Here is a 17357-nt window from a genome sequence, read left to right as displayed (position 1 = left end):
TTTTCCATGCCCTCTTACAGTGCTACTGAAATAAAAGAGGCCCTCCTTGGAGGGTGACTCTCAGGGTGTTTCATGGTGTACTTCACTTCCAGTGACCTCCCTTGTAGGTTGTTTTACAGAGTATCCCGCCACGGTAGTTTCACTCCGTTAAGCAGTTTTGAGCCCGTATTAAATGGATTTATTAAATGAAAGAGTGACAGAACAATGAGATACACTAAATCTAATGCATAACTTGGCCCCATTTAAGTCAATCGTTTAGTTCTTATAGAAGAATATCTCAGATATTTGTAACATTAATAGCAAGATAAAGATAATATTATAAAAAATAAAAATGAGTTTTCTTAGGGCCTGGTCAAAAAGTACTGTGGGATTGGGCCGGAGCAGAGACCGGGGGCGCGGGTCATCAATGGGGTGGGTTGTTTGATTGTCAGCTTCCCATGGGGTGGATCATCTTATTTTATAACAGAAATTGCATACATTAAAAAGAAAGTGTTTTGATCAATCAAAGTCCTGATTCTAATGAAACAGTTAGCCACACATTTAATTTTTTTGTGCATTGAGTCGAAATCATTATTATGTAAAAAAAATAAATGAATAGATAAAAAGGCTCTCAAACTTATTTTGCGTCTTTAAATAAAAGCTACCTTAAAATATTTTAATTTTCTTTCCTTGTTTTACATTTTATTGCTCTGTTCCATACAGTTAAGGTAACTCAAATGACTTTTGGATTGTCACCGATAAATATATTTTGTAACGTTTCGCTAATTACACTGGAGTATGTTCACTATGTATGGTTCATGTTAACTGTAGAAGTATTTTAGGCGTGAATCCCTAAGGGGCTAGTAGGCTATTTAAGAATTTGTAAGTTATGCAAGAGCCACTCGAAGGCATCTCTTTCAACTTTGCTTTTGCTGTTATGTCGTCGGATACTGAACGAGCGAGCGTTCCCGCTTCGTTCGCGCAATCCTTCACTGAGGGAGATCCTTTTCATGAGACTGCTTCACGAACATTGTTTCCTCGTCTTTTCGCCGTTAAGTTTGATCAGAAGTTCGCTGCATTCAAACGCGATCTCGACGAGAAACAAGCTGCCACTCAGTCTCAACTGTAGAAGCTAAAAACGGTGTCCAAGGATTCGAGTTCTTTTAACTCTAAAGTACAATACGAGTTCAGCAACTCTCTGCTGGATGCAACAGACGGGACCAGCAAGACCATCTCAAAAGGAAACCTTTCAGCAGCCAAGTTACTTCGTTCCGCGGACAAGGATCCCGCTGTTTGGACAGCAGTGCAAGTACGAATCGGACGAACTCGTCGAAGATTCAGAGGAAGAGAAAAAGCTCTGATCAGCCGAAATACGAACGCTGGCTAAGATCCGGGAGAAAAGGCGGGAAAATGCGTCAAGCTGGCCAACTCTACAGCTACCCGCTCTACATCCAGTGAAGTTCCATCCACTCATGGCCTGTCCACTGGCAATTATTTTTCTTCTAATCAACCTTTTTGTTTTTTTTCGCATGCAGTCCTTTCGTGGACGTCAGCCTCAACTAGCAGACAAGTGTTTCAGATGCGGCCAAAGAAGCCACTGAGCAAATCCATCTTCCTGCCCAAACCGTTTTAGAAGAGCCGCTGCAGCCCCTCCAAGCAGTAAAAATACATACTTATGGCAAATACCAAGCTGCATTGAAGAGACTGGGATAAGAAGAGTATATAATTTATTCAATTTAATCAAATGATTGGGAGACTTTGACCCCGTTGAACTTATTGATAATTTTGTTAAACCATGTGATTCAAGGTTTTTTGGAAGTCTTGAAAAGACAATTTACTCTAAGGGGCTGAAAAATTTCTGTAGCTGTTCATTCATCGTTCGCGTAAATTTTGGATATGTCAATTGCGTCCATTACTTTTGACTTTGTCATGGCAACCGCAAACTTCTTATAGGTCTAGACAAAGATCAACTTTTTTGACATACTTCTGTATTTTTTTTTCTCAGCTTTGTTCATCATTTTGCTGAATTTCACCAAACTGTACATTTCATAAGCATTCTGGCTTCATAAGCATTCTAGATTACTTTTTGACTTTTTTAAGAAAATAGTAAAATCCAAGATGGCGGATCCAAGATGGCGCGTCAAATGACGTCATGCGACGTCACAGCCAAAAATTTATGTCATTATTTTATAGAGCAAGCTCAGGGCTTTCTATTTAATGAATGTAAATTTATTTTCTGTGCCTTAATAGAACGAAAACCCAAGGAGGGGGTTTCATCCCCCTTGTACCACGATGGGAGTATTAGTCCGAGGGTTAACGATTGTACTAGCCCTGATGACTGAATGAGGGAATAAAAGACTGATTGTCAGGACGGAACGCATTATATTTAAGTTAAAGGCAACCTTAAGGTTAATGTAGAGTTTTGAAATCATATAGGTGCTTCTTGCTTTATTCGCGATACTATTTTTGATGGGTATCAGATTCTCTTTATTTACATTCTACCCTCAGCTCAGTTTTCTAATAATCACTCAGCCATCCAGTCCAGTACAGTGATTTGTCGAGCAGGCTATTTCTGATCTTCTGGCCACAGGTTCAGTGGTCGAGTGCGCGTTTGCTCCTGCTGTTGTTAACCCGTTGTCAGTTTCCATACAGTTGGAGTTCTGGAAGAACAATGTTTCTTATCTCAATTCCAGTGTTTTGCAGACGTTGCTCGCAGACTATCTCGTATTGTATACTCGAATGTTAGCGCTATTGGATTGGCTGCTTTCATTGCCATTGGTAACATGCCTGTTTTTGCACAAAAACTGAGATTCTTTGTAGACGTATACCAGATCGAGTACCACATGGAGAGAACTCCACTGTGTTCGTTTTGCTTTGAAAAGTTTGCACATCTTCTTTCAGGGTGCTCTGTTAAGTGGTTTACAGACAACCAAACTGTACGTTTTATCGTCAATTCTGGTAGTATGAAACTGTGTTCGCTTCAACTCACCGGTGATATATTTGATACCGCCGAGAAAGTAATATCAAAATCAAGGCTGAGTTGATACCTCGTTCAGCTGATTACTTATGCAAGATCGTCGATTGATGACTGGTCAGTTAAAGATAGCTATTTTCATGAAGTAACCTCTTACCGGGGTCCCTGTTCAATTGATTACTTTCCCAGTAAAAAAAAAGAATTCAAGTTTTCCAGTTTCTAGTGCCACCTGTTTTCGTTAGTTAAAAATGTCTTCCGCCACATATGTTTTTGTTAATAGAACTGGTTACTCTTTATTGGCCTTTCAGCTCCCTTTTGGCCTTTAATTTTTTGGTGGATCGTAGGTGGGGTTTTAGATCTTTTGTTATTGAATTTCTCTTGAGAACGGTAAAGATGTTTATCTCCATGGGGCAAATAACAGTTCCCTCTTGGCTCGGAGAATTTTAGCTGCTTGTCGGCGCTGTACAGTCCAGTGTCCAATAGAATCTGTCTATGGAGAAGTCATGCCGCGCGGTCACGATTAAGCTGTTTTAGGCCGTTGGGTCATGTCATCTTTGTGCGGGACTGCCCGTTTATCATGTGTTGATCTTAGGTGATTGCACTGTTTTAGGCCATTGAGCCATGTCATTTTTGTGCGGGACTGCCCGTTTATTATGTGTTGATCTTAGGTGATTGCACTGTTTTAGGCCGTTGGACCATGTCATCTTTGTGCGGGACTGCCCCTTTATCACGTGTTGATCTTAGGTGATTACACTGTTTTAGGCCGTTGAGCCATGCCGTTTTTGTGCAGGACTGCCAGTATATTGTGTGCTGAATGCAAGATTTAGGCCTCTGGGCCTTCCTTATGTTCTGATCTGCGTGTGGTTGCATTTTTGTTTTTTCTAATTGTTCTCACATTTCTTTTGTTATCTTTCAAGTCTACAGAGTGGATGAGTGTTTACTTCAATGGTTGCCCACTCAAGAAGATTCAGACGGCTTCGCAAGTCCACGGAAGGTCTTCCCTTGCGTCCCTCTAAAGCAAAGGCCCCTTCAACAACAGAGCGTTATTGAAGTGACTTTCAAACATTTAGAGAATGGTCTTCGCGCTTTGCGGAAGTCGCTTGTTTGCCGTCTGATGAGACGTCAATTGCTCCTTGTTTGGAGTATTTTGCTGCAGCAGAGTTCCCTCTACTCCACACTTGAGTCTGCCTGTTATGGCATAAATTGGCACACCCTCGGTATGGCTTTCCGATTTGCGATTTGACTTGAAGTGTTCTTGAGGCGGCTAAAATTGAGCTCGCAAAACCTGTTTCCATAAAAAGGGGGGCGCTGTTACTCCCGAGATGATTTTGAGGATATATAATAGGTTTGCGGACCCCCAGGCTAATCCTTTTAATCTTCGCTTAGCTGCAGTTTGCGTGACTGCCTAACGGCTTTTCTCCGCGGCAACGAGTTAGCTAGCCTTTGTTGTTGTGACGTTAGTTTTTGCGATGCATTTGTCAGAATTTATACATGTGAGAGCAAAACAGATGTTTATTATATGTAATTTTTGGTTTTAATTTTATGAATTTATTTTCTTCGAAGATATAGCATATTTTGCTCTCAAAAAATTCGTAGTAAAATAAAGTTTTAGACTTGGCATGCGTTTGCGGAACTAGGATATCTTATGCACTTGTTTGATCTACATAGCTTAAGAACAGGGGCCGCTAAGGAGCAGGCATCAGCAATCTACACTTTTTATGTCACGGCAGATGGAAGACTGATCGAGCTAAGGACGTTTAGCTACATACGGCTATATTACGATAAGTTAGAATCTTTACTTCCAGTGTCTTGAAGTTTGCACACTTAGATTCCTTTGTTCTCTTTCTTTATTTTCGAAAGCGGGCATCAATAAACGAGATGTCCGCCCCTGATGCTGTGTTTGTGTTTATTAAGATAAGTTACAAAATATTTTATAATCGTTTCAGGGTGATTAGAGTATAAATATATTTTGTAACGTTTCGCTAATTACACTGGAGTATGTTCACTATGTATGGTTCGTGTTAACTGTAGAAGTATTTTAGGCGTGAATCCCTAAGGGCTAGTAGGCTATTTAAGAATTTGTAAGTTATGCAAGAGCCACTCGAAGGCATCTCTTTCAACTTTTTGCTTTTTAATTTTTCTGTTTATTCACTGCTGTATTTTCTTTATGATGATATAACGCTCGCTGTATCCTGCATCAATAAACGAGATGCCCGGTCCTGATGCTGTTTTTGTGTTTATTAAGATTAGTTACAAAATATTTTATAATCGTTTCAGGGTGATTAGAGTATAACTGTACTTGGCTTATAATTCAACTACTTTTCAAATGCTCCGGCCCACCCCTCCCCCTCCTCCTTATACTTTGTCGACCTGTCCCTTGTGTCAAATGTCCTCCTCCGTCATTATTCAAGCGTCTCCAGTGGAGCAAGTTCAACGCTATCTTCCCAATAGCTATAGTCTCGGTGTGTCTCTTTAGAATGTGTGAAGACGTGTCTCTTGTTATCTGAAAGGGGGATTCCACCGACCTCCATTCACTCATTATTCTTAAACAGTTATGGGAGAGGTAGGTGGGGGAGGAGTAGGTGTGGTGAAGGAGCTAGGCGGATGTTTTCACTAGGATGGAATAAGGCAGTCCTTAGAATCTTAATACATTTCTTTTAGATATGAGTAACACCGAGGAAATGGCAAGGAGTGAGAAGCAAAGCTTAATGTTAACCTTATTTACAATTAACTCTGCCAACATTGTTGCTCTTACGGTCAGCGGAAACATGTTTAAGCGGTCGAATTCGGCTTGATCAGAACCCATGCCAAAGGGCGGCCAGAATTTTAAGTGAGTAAAATTTAAGTTCCAAAACATCCATTTCAGTTCTTGAATCAACAAAGTAAACACAGAACAACGAAGAACAATACCATGGCAATTTCTTTTAGAAAACACCCTGTGAGAAAGGGTGTGTTAAATGTCATATCTCTATTAATTAAATTGTAGACCACGATTAATACATTGAATGCCACTCAACCCCCCCCCCCTCCCCCACACCCCACCCCCCATCCCACCCGCTTGAATGCTGGACTTAAATTGTGCTGTAATGGTAATAGGTAATTAAAGTAACCCTTGGAGGTGCTCTAGGAATGTTAAGGCGATCGGAGTTCTAGGGGCCAATTTACGGCTGTCTTCTTTCCGTTGATATTTAGAGAGAAAAACAATAAAACTAAAGGTCGCTGAAATCGCTCTGAAACGGCCTCAAAATGTCACGGAAACACAAGTAGCAAACTGGAGACTAGTGTCGAGGTAAGTCGCTGTTATTAAATATCTAGTCCATATATATTTGGAACTGTTATAAACGAACGATAGTTACCTTCCCATACAAACTCCTATATTTTCGCTTTGTCACGCAGCAGAGTGTAGTACGTCAAGAAAGTCAAACCAATTTAGCAAATTTTACAAGCTCAGTGAAATTTTCGTACAATAAGGCTTATAGCACGATGCGTTCTCTTACATGCTCTACGCAAAGTCTTATACTAAAGAAACAAAACGTAAACAATGACGTCAGCAACGATTTTTACTACTTTTTCTTGGAGAGTTATTCAACCTACTAACTTTGTATTCTATATCCATAATATTCCTAATATCACTACAACACTACAACAACAACCGGTGGCTAGCAAAGAGAAAAAGAAAGATAAACGTACAAGAGACGTAGTTGAGATGGTCCGGTGAATATCCTTGGCGGGAGATGACGAATGGCATTGTGAGACAAATCTCTAAAAGCCAGGGAGGAAAAAAGACGTGTTTTAATTACATATTTTTTCAGAATAACACTTGCTATATTTATTCAGAAAATGAAAAACTGTGGAGGCCATTGAACATAACCTTGTATAACGCTGCGGTTTTGTACATGTGAACACTGGGTACTTTTCAATTCCTCTTTCGTCCTCAATTCTAAATCAGGATCTTTTGAAGTTTGAAGCAATCCAGTTTTGACTTCTGTTTTATTAATAAAAAAATATGCGATTTTGCGATCATGTTTATCCGGTACTTAACCTGATATAAGAAATCAGTTATCAGAAATCGGAAATCAAATGTTACGGAACCAGAAACAAGACATGGGAAGTCAGAAATACAAAATTCAGAAGGTGGAAGTAAGAAATCAGAAAACTCTAAAAATAATGATTTTCAATAGGTTTTAGAATTAAGAAATGAATAGAGCAGGTTGGCCAGATAATACCCTGATTAATTTGTCCTAATTTCCTGTCAATACCAGCCGCCCCCCCCCCCCCTGCCACCACTTCATTATTGAGTCATTGTTTTACAGTGCTATTGCAATGTGGTTTCATTGTGGCCGATGGTTAAAGGGATATACTTACAGATATTGCAAGTTGACCAAAGTAGAGAAGACATTTTCTGTTAAATTGTGAATAGTGTTCCCTTTCAAGTATCTACAAAACAACCAGAAGGAAAACATTAACACATCTACAGCCATATAGAATACCGTAAAATCCCACTTTAAAGCCCTGGACTTATATAACTTCATAAGTAGTTTTGGGTAGGCCTATAAACGGGAAAGCTGATATCGGGAGGGGGGGGGAGGGTGGGTTATAAGCGAAATGAAAAAAAAAAAAGTTTCGGAACGATGACGAAATAAAACGTACCTGAGGAACGAATTAAAACCCAATGGGTTAGCTCAAGTTCTTTGACCCTTCTTAAAAGACGGGATACTGACAAGCACGACTGGTGAAATTACCGGGGAAGCAAGGAAGGCATCGGAGGGCACTTGGGTTATTGGAGGTGGAAGTGAATTACCATGTGTGAATTACATTTACGGGAGCAAGAAACACAAAGCGCAAGTGACGAAAGCTACAGAAGGCTCTGAGTTCATTGTAGGGAGGCTACAAAAAATATGCGTGCATGGAAAACTGCCGGAGTGTAGCTAGCTGCTTGCCCTGTTACTGTACTCCAAAACATTGTCGTTGAACAGTGTTGTTGTAAATGAACAGTGGAACAAAACTCATAGCGTTGTTATACGCTTGAAGATTTCTTTCTTTCTTTGGTATTGTTATAATTGTTCTTCTTAAGTTAATAGTCACTTGTTTATTTCAACGTTTGAAGTTGTCCTTCAGTAGCAAATCGGAAAAGATAAATATATTGATTCAATTGAGGCCTTGAGCTACTCTACTGTATTTTAATTCCAAGCTTTCGCCGTTTTACGGCATCATCATTTCCTGATGATGCCGTAGAACGGCGAAAGCTTGGAATTAAAATACAGTGCAGTAGCTCAAGGCCTCAACTGAATCAAAGAATTTATCACTCGTTTAAGCTTAAAACTTTAGAATAAAACTTTTGATGTTTACAAGAAGCGCAAAAGGAACGCGCCTATACATTAGATGGGCTTATATCTGGGGTGACGTGGAGGGGGGGGGGGGGGGGAGGCTTAAATCCGGGCGTCCTTATATCCGGAATAATCTTTTTGTTAGCAAATACATGGGCTTATATCCGAGGGGCCTTCAAAGTGGGATTTTACGGTATTCGATGTTGACTTTACCATCCAAACTACCCAATTACTCCAGGGGAATTGATTAAGGAGGGATAAACACGCCAGGTAAGGAACTCACACCTTAAATGAGCCTGCGAAAACAATGAAAAAAAATGCAATTTGTTATTTAGTGTTGTTTGCACTCGGAATACGACCCAAAATGCTTTTGGCGCCTTTTCCTCTTGCCACGTTTGTTACTAATTTCTCCTGCGTCTTTGTCCGTTCCATCCACTGCCTCGTCACATCGTCCATCTGGTGGGTCTGTTTCTCATGATTATTTTCTGGTAATTTACAATAAATAAGCTCTTGTAAAGTTTTCAAAGACAACAAATATCCGAGTGATATTCCCCAATTTTCAAAATTGTGCGCGTAACGAAACACAATTGACGGATGATAAACGCAAAAGCCTCCATTTTGCGCGAAAACATGCTCGGATATTTGTCCTTGGACATTATCTTTTCCTCAAAGAGCACAGCTGAAACTGTTCGCTTCTCGGAACAGATAATGTTCGGGGACAAGTATGCGAGGATGGTACTGTTTATATAGTAATAAGCAATAGTTTCCTTGCTTGGCATGCTTATTTCTTGTTATATCAGTTCCCGTGGTGCACCTGGGGAGTTTTGATAGTTAAATGTCATAGAACACTTTTCCGGGAATTCGAGGCAAACATGACGACCCAATTATGGTCTCAGTTGTCCGTTTCGTAAACGGTCGATGCCATTTTCGCGACACTTCGCAACAACATTTTTTTAACTATCAACGAATTTTTCTTAGTCCGGCGGATTGGTGGAAGAATTGTGGAATTTATGGTAAAAGCATTAAATTTTGCACAGAGATAGAGAATATTAGCTATGGACCCACCTAGGATCTATCCCGTAATTGTAATTATAACGGGTTACTATACTTCAATCATTGAAACGAGGCTGGCTGAGTTATTTGTTTATTTCCAGCAAAGTGAGACAATGTATCAGAAGAAATTAACAAGTTAATCCAAAAACTAAATAACAAGATGCATTCTGGGACATTATTGGCCTTCTTGTATGATCACGTGACCAACCACGTGACCATATACGCTTTTTAATACCAATCATTCTTACCGTGGCTCTCTCAATTTGCAACTGAGTTATTTGGTCGAGCTTATACAGAGAAAGTACGAAAATGCTCTGGACCTATTTGGGATCCATCCCATAATTGAAACTGTAATGGGTTTAAGGTAACCTACTTGACTTCTAACATGGAAACGAGGCTGGATAAATTATTTATTTCCAACAAAATGAGGCAATGTTTCGTAAGAAATTAACAAGTTTAACCAAGAAAGGGAATTACAAATTTGCATTCTGAGACATTATTGGCGTTCTAGTGTGATCACGTGACCAACCACTTGATTAAATACAATTGTAATGCCTAGCTTTGGGCATAATAATCTTAACCTGGCTCTCTTAATTGTTATCTTAATTATTTGGCCAAGTTCATACTTAGAAACTACGAAACAGTAAAATCTTTAATTAACCCCTAAAAACTTCAAACGCACTTTAAAAAGCTAAACACAAATTCATATGAATGTTGCTAATAATGCAAGCGATACGCAGATTTGCATCCGGCATTCTGTTGTTCATTCTCGGTCGCACAGCCCAGTGCAGTTGCACAGTGCTGTGCACGGCAGTTGGGCTTTAACGCATTTGCATCGTCCTGCACAACCTCTTCCACTCTTGCAACCACATTTTAATAGCTCCTGACAGCTCTGTGATGCCGGAGGAATTGTCATCCACAAGGGCGCCCACATATCATTAGAGACTTTTACCCAGCCCCATTCACTTGGACACGGAAACGGAGGAGACAGCACCACGGAATTGCCCCAGCAGTGGCCAGCCTGGTAGATAGACCTCTTTGCATGTTGACGTAAGGCATCTGAGGGGGGGGGGGATGGCTTCAATATCTCTTCCTTTACGTGTAAATAAGTCCCGCCGCGCATCATTTACTTTCATGCAAGTGCTGGTGCGATCATGCATGATGGTGAGGTAATGCTCAAAAATAGGCATCACCTCATCCACAACATCCACCGTTGGAGCATTGTTAAGAGCTCAGAAAGCTGCTGTCACATCATGGAATGCGCCCCAGGCTCGTCATGCTGTCTTTTTGCCATAGTGAGCAAAAGACGATGTTTGAGCACAGTCCGTGAAGGCGTGAAATAGGAGAGGAGCTTGTGACTTTTCTTCGCCAATACTACGGGATATGTCGTGCGCTGGCAGATATTTCAGGTGTTTACCAACCCCAAACTCAATCCAAAGCTCGGATAAGGAAATGTATTGGAATTTTGCAACTGCGATGACTACAACATCCGTATCTACAGTGCGTACCATTACTTTAGTGTACCCACGTCTTGCAGCGTCAGCGGCATGTAGTAAGAGTCTCGTATCGGCTTCTTCGTGCGTGCAAGGTGATAGATCTGCAGCGTCAGTTCTGTCATTGTTAAAGATCACTGTCTTATGTTTAGTAGATACTACTTCTCCATGGTCAGTTCCAATTGTGGTAAGCTGCTCGGCCAGGTAAAGAAAAAGTTCCTGTTTATTCTCGTCAACCCTCAAGAAGGCTGTCCAATCTCCTGGGATCCTGGTGTACGGTCTGACGCGTCTACTGATACCCTTTCCTCTCTTACTTCCTGCAGAATCTTTAAGGCTGCTGGGGAGATATCTGTCCCATACCAAATCCACCCTCTCGACATTCCTTAGCTGGTTTATTAAGTATGGAAGAAAGACGGTCTCGCTGTACTCTTGAAATGTCTTGGAGGCTCCAGGCTTAAGCATATTAACGATAGCTGCACCGTCTAGTAGTAGAGTTTCAACAGATGGCCTTTGTGCTTGGGCTGGTCCATTGTTCTCAAGATATGATAACAAATCCGATTTGGTACCAGACCTGAGCTTCCCATACTGAAGTAACGAAGGGGGAAAACTCTGGTTCTCGTGACCGAAGAATCCTTCCAAATCGCCATCCCTCACCTGACATGAGACGTAAAGGCGTGAAAACAGAGAGCAGTTGCTCTTTAGTGATCCTATCTTGAGTTTATCGCTAGACTTCTCTTTTGTAGTGGGAGGGCTGCTGAATAGTGGCAACTTGTTTTTCTGGATTGTATCAAACAGTGGTGCTGTTCTCTCCTGCAGCCTTTTGGCAGCAAACCGCTGATACTGATCCTTTCCCAGTTGCTCTACAGTTCTGACCGTTTCAACAACCTTGGAATGTCACGGGTGTCTAGCACAAACAAATCTCCAGTTTGGTCTGCGAAGGGGTTGCCCATTTCTTCAATGGTGCTACAAACTGCGTTCACTTGATTCCAGAATGTGTTTTGGACCCCTTTAATTTGCTCGTGGTGGCGTAAATCTTCTTGCTCTTCTTGCTCTTCCTGCTCTTCTTGTTTCGCTATATCCCTGACCAATTGCTGGGACAACTCGAAATCTTTGATTATTCTTGACATTTCTGGTCCAGATACCATCCAGCGCAATAACTGAGTTGAACTCTCCGTCAAGCCAATAGCTCCTCCGTCACCTTTGACGATCTTTCTATTTTGCTCATGCGCTTGATCAATGGGTAGCGAGGAAAATGCACGGTTGGTTTTGTTCACTACAAAATTACCGTTCTTGAACTCTGCAGCTATTGCTGAAATTTCTGTTTCAAGACATTCCATATCGCAAATATGAACTGGCAGCCATCTCGCGTAGTGGGTGCGATCTAAAGCAAAAAACCACGGCCCTAGTGATTGGCAGGCATCCTTGTGAAGTTGAAAGTTGCCTTCTCTCAACGACCGGACGAATATCAGAATGGTGAGCTGAAGGTGAAGCGTAAGCGACCAGTAATGAAATTTTGGACTTTCTAGCTCTGCTTGCTTGCGCCAGTCGCTGAATGACTTGGGCTCTTTTCCTTCATCAACACCTTCCCTATAGGTGTTGTATGCCTTATCCATAAGGACATACAGTGCAGCAGCAGTAACTTGATGTGCGCGGCGAGTGCATGAAACGTGCGAAGCTTTTGAAAAGAATCAGCGGTACCTGGAGTTGTCACGCCAGCTTGTACTAAAACACTGGTCCAACCACTGTCCTCTATCCAGCTTCCTAGTGCCTTGAGAGCCGCAAGCTCAGTATGAAATCCACAGAACATTACCACCAGCTTTTTCTCACCATACACTGCCGGAAAGTTCCATTGAATCTTCTTGGCAATGGCATAAAGTGGTTGATCGTAGGCGAGAACTGGAACCTGCCCTTGATTGGGGCAGTTCACTGCTTTCGTGATGACGTCGATAGCATGGCAAATTATAGCCGCTGAAGTTGCCTCTTCTTGAAATAAAGGTAGCAACGAGCTTCTACCCAACTGATTTTCTCGATTAGGAAGTAGCTGGTTTGCGTGGAACGCTGCCCATGATATTAGCAGGATATTTTGTGATATTTCTCTGTTCAGCTCATCCCTTGCGTTCTGTAGCCATTTATACTCCAAACTGAATGCTTCTTCCATTCCCGGGCAGATTCTTACAAACGAAACTTGAAGGGGAGGAACATCTGGCTCGCTCCTGGAAAGGATAACTGGTGTTACAGCTGTGTAAGAATCAGGAAGTCGGGCAAGACGCTTTGTCTTCGAAGGCTGATTTTCAATGTTCAGTACCTCTCGCTCTTATCTTGGGGCATCGGAAGTGGGATGTTGAAATAAAGATATGCCAGTTCCATGAAAAGCACCTTGCGCAGTTACACAACTTGGGTTGTGGTCAATAATGTCCACGGCAGCAGTTGTGAAAACTCCTTTAAGAAGCTTGGGCGGGCAAACGACTCCTTCTGATTCAAAGCGCGCACAAACACTTTTTCCCGTGTCAGTCGATAATTCCAATACTCTGTCATACGAGATCGACAATCCCAGATTGTAGAGCTTATCAACAAGTGTACGCTTTCGCGTTTCTGCGTGAGTCATGAGGCCTAAATAAATGAGCAATGGCGGCTCGCGATCTCTTGAATGGTAATTTGAAGCACCTGTCGTACCGCTGTCACGGCGCCTTTTGGTCGCATTGAAAAGAATAAGTTGAGAAATACTTAGAGTGGTCTGCGCCTCGGTCGTATCGCTTGGTTGGGTCTTGAAATCTGTTCCCCCAAAAATCATTCCAGTTAATGTTTTCAGAGACTCTGGGACAGATTCCTGCTGACAACTGTTATTAAATGGGCCGTTGAACTTTGATTTAGTGTCCAACATATCCCTACGAATTATCGTCGTTGCCTTAACGAGGGTCATCGCTTCATTGTCAAAATCGCGTTCGCAAGCCTGTTGAAGCGCAGTAGCAACTTGGTCATTGAATGCTAGAAAAATGTCTCGCCCTTTCTTATTAGCCTGAAGACCTGGAGCGTTTGGTTAAAGCCTTTCTTTAAGATCTGTAGAGTGACCTCGGACAGAAACCTCCACTCCAAGTTGTGCAAGACAGCTAGAATACATTTCCATAAGTTCTGCTAGCCTAAAGACTGTCGGAGCGTTACCCCTTGTCTCGGCGCGTGTTTCTTCTAGATATGCAACTACGTGTGCTGAGGCGACATCTTGTATTTTCTTTTCATTTCCATTAATTGTACTCTGTTTGGACCTCTCCGCTTTGTTATAAGGTTCTACTAGGCATTTCGCATGATAAACTGCTTCTTGAGAAATCATATCGCCTACTACACTCAATTTTGCAATTAACACCTTCTCTTGCAACTGATGCGCGCAGTCGCGAACCCTTGTATCTATATTAAAAGTCGAGGCTTCATGAAGCGTTTCCGAAGAACTTCCACAGAAAAAGCAGCTTGTTTCGGGTTTGAAAGTGGTTGCGCCAGAACACACCCCTGTAAATGTACAACGAGGGGATCCAGGCTCTTCTTGTCTTTTCCGTTTTTCTGCTCTTTTTAGCTTCATGTTACTAAATTTATTTCTGCAGGATTTGTGCAATTTGGCTTTTCGTTGCATAAGCGTTTCTGTAATCCTTCCACCCTCGTCCAGCTTCTCAACATTTATGGGTATTGGCAAGCTTCGAATTTCACTAAATTGAAGAATGTTACTAGCCAAGTTGTGGTAGCCTGTTCCACATTCTATGGGCATTGAAGGGGTTCTGAGGTTGTTTCCTGGCACAAAATGCACTTTGTCCAGTCCACACTAGTACCATCACCTCGTTCAGTCATCGCGGGTATGTGCGATACATTGAAAACAAGGATTATCAGAGGGAACTTTAGATACATCACATAACGGCAAGCTGTATGTTAAAATGAATGAAAGTCAAACGGTTGGCCTTTTAATAACGGTGGAATAGACTATGCTGATTAAATAATTTTATGACAACGTTAACCTCCCTCAATAATATCTATTCCATGGGTTTCACATAATAATTTATCATGAAAACTGTTTTGAATATAAGGGAAGTGTAGCGCTGATTTAAGCTTAAGGCGATAAAAATCGAAGGATAAAATTGGTTAGTGAAAAAGACACACTGTTTGCTAAATCAGCAAAGCGAACGATGAAATTTGAATTTTGATGAATGAAATTACAAAGCTGCACAGCCAACCACCAAAATATCGCTTGCTTGGAACAATGAGTAGAGGAGGTTTCGCTTCTACTTTGTCCTATCAAAGAGCATTTTTATGTCCAGAAAGCAAACAGAGTACTTTGCATAAAACTTAAGGAGATTTAAAATTGCTGGAAAGTTGCCTTAGAAGAAAGAGCATGGCAAAGGTAGCCGAAAGTTTTTTCCGTGCTGTCGCGATTTTTATACAATCATAACCTTACACTTTGTTTTCACTAAACATGGCAATAATTCAGACCAACTTCGTGAATTCAAATCTTAAGAAAGGGTTCTTACCTTCGTGTGGTACTCTAACCAAGTAGTAATGAGAGCGATAAACAATACTATTTTCGAAAACTAACTGAGCGGTGTGTTCAACTGCCTCAGTCTACAAGTGTGTGGAAATAGTAACCTGGCCAATTACGACATTTGTTGGTTTCCTCATGCACAGAACAAAAAGTTTAAAATTTGTGGTAGATTAACTTTAATGCATTTTCGGTTACAAAATTAGAAATATATGAGTCTTATAAATTGTGGCTTTGAACCAGTTCGGTGGAAAAGGTGAAATATGGATTTTTTTTTTCTTTCCTCTCACTCTGCTTTCGGAAAAACCCATTCGATAGCCGTCTAAATTTGTTTTGCTGGTAGCCTTCTAATTCGAGAAGAAAAGAATTTAAAAAGAACTTTGAATAAAAAACAGGCTGCCAAAGGAAATATCGTTTTGACTGTAGATGTTCACGTTTAACAACCCGTGAATAGCTGGTACGATTTCTATTTTCATTAACAGCCTATTTTTCGTTATGCTAATAATTTGAATCCCAATTTTTAGGGCAGCGTTACAGCCCTATATTGACGAAGTTGGAAGAAAATATTATCGCTGTAGTGGTCTTATTTCCTTGTCTATTCTGAAATGCATTTCACTCCAAACCATCCATCAATATCAGCGCAGTATCGCCGTCTCAAAATCTTATTAGTTATGTCACGATATTGTGCGTGTAATCACGTGACCTGTCACGTGATCAACTGAAACGACTCCACGATCAAAGAATAGCAGATATGCATTGAATAATTCTCCACTTTTGTAGCACAGTCGCTCTTTTGATGCAGGATTGTGGCTGCTACAGGAGAAACAAAATCCCAGCCTCGTTTCCATGCTAGAATTTCAGTGAGCCACCTTAAACGAGCTAAAACTGCAATTATGGGATACCTCCCAGGTGGGTCCATAGCTAATATTGTTCAGTAGGTATGTCCCTATCTATGAGGCAAGTTTGGTGCTTTCACCATAAATCCCACAATTCCGTCATATTTTTTCACCAATCTGCCGGACTACTCTACTAAATTAAAGAAAAATGAAAACTTGTGAGTACAACCACCCAGTATCGACCCCAGAACCTCCGTTTCCTAAAATTCCTCTTATACCACTACACTACCAGTTTGATCCGCCAAATCTCCTTAATTATAAAACGAGACTTTCTTAAATATTAATTATAGAGTTGCCCCAACCATCAAAGAAAAGCTAACCGCAAGCAAACCAGCATTTGGTGAGTGCGTTTTACTCCATCAACAAATTGTAACCAGTTTCTACCTTGTCCAGGCCTAAACTAAAGCAAATATGGCATCGTCCATTCCAAAAGGCTTGGTTACCAAGGATGGCAGCGATCGTTAAAAATGGCATCGACCCAACCTCGTTCCCTGGTTCCCTGGTTACTATTCGAAATTTCAGCCTTAAAGCTGAGTACTGTTAAACATCGCAGGTAATGGCGGCCGTGGCAGCGCAATACTTTGAATTCGACAAAGCTAACGCGACAAATTCCATGATTACAGAGGACCCCTCTCTGATGTTCTCAATTGTCAAAGTGACACGTGACCAGACCCAACCAGGGTCTCTCCTCGTTCGCTTCAGGGGTCAGTAAGATGACAGACCCTGCCAACGAGGTTGGGCATCCACCGTTTACGAAACGGAAATCAGCGCCTGGTAACGGCGACCTTGACCTAAAGCGCAATAACTTAGCTTTTATTATTTGTCACAAAAATCAATTACAATTACAATTTCCTCAAATGTGATTGGTGCATAAACTGCTGTATTTTGCTCTAATTAATCTGCAAAGTTGTAATCGGACAGTGTAATCGGACAGTTGGCTGTAATCGGACACCTGTAATCGGACAGTTACATGAGCCAATCATTTTAAGTCCTCTACACTATATCCACCAATCACAACATTGATTACATCGCTATAGTAACCAATTCCAGATACTGACTTTGTAAAATTGTGGAGCTTTAGTCTCCGGTGACTTTTTTGAATGAAAATAACAGCCAGTTTGC

At 41.2% G+C, this 17357-nt stretch overlaps 1 long non-coding RNA gene across 1 annotated transcript in view; it reads right to left on the bottom strand.

Moving 5' to 3' along the window:
* Nucleotides 1-17357, bottom strand: part of LOC145500511 (uncharacterized) — a 340504-nt gene that overhangs the window by 57523 nt on the left and 265624 nt on the right. The gene's annotated exons all lie outside the window — the stretch shown is intronic.

Source organism: Orbicella franksi, chromosome 10, assembly GCF_964199315.1.
Source record: "Orbicella franksi chromosome 10, jaOrbFran1.1, whole genome shotgun sequence".
Classification (NCBI taxonomy): Eukaryota; Metazoa; Cnidaria; class Anthozoa; order Scleractinia; family Merulinidae; genus Orbicella; species Orbicella franksi.
Note: the sequence above shows the minus strand (reverse complement) of the source record. Positions and strands in the feature narration are given on the sequence as shown.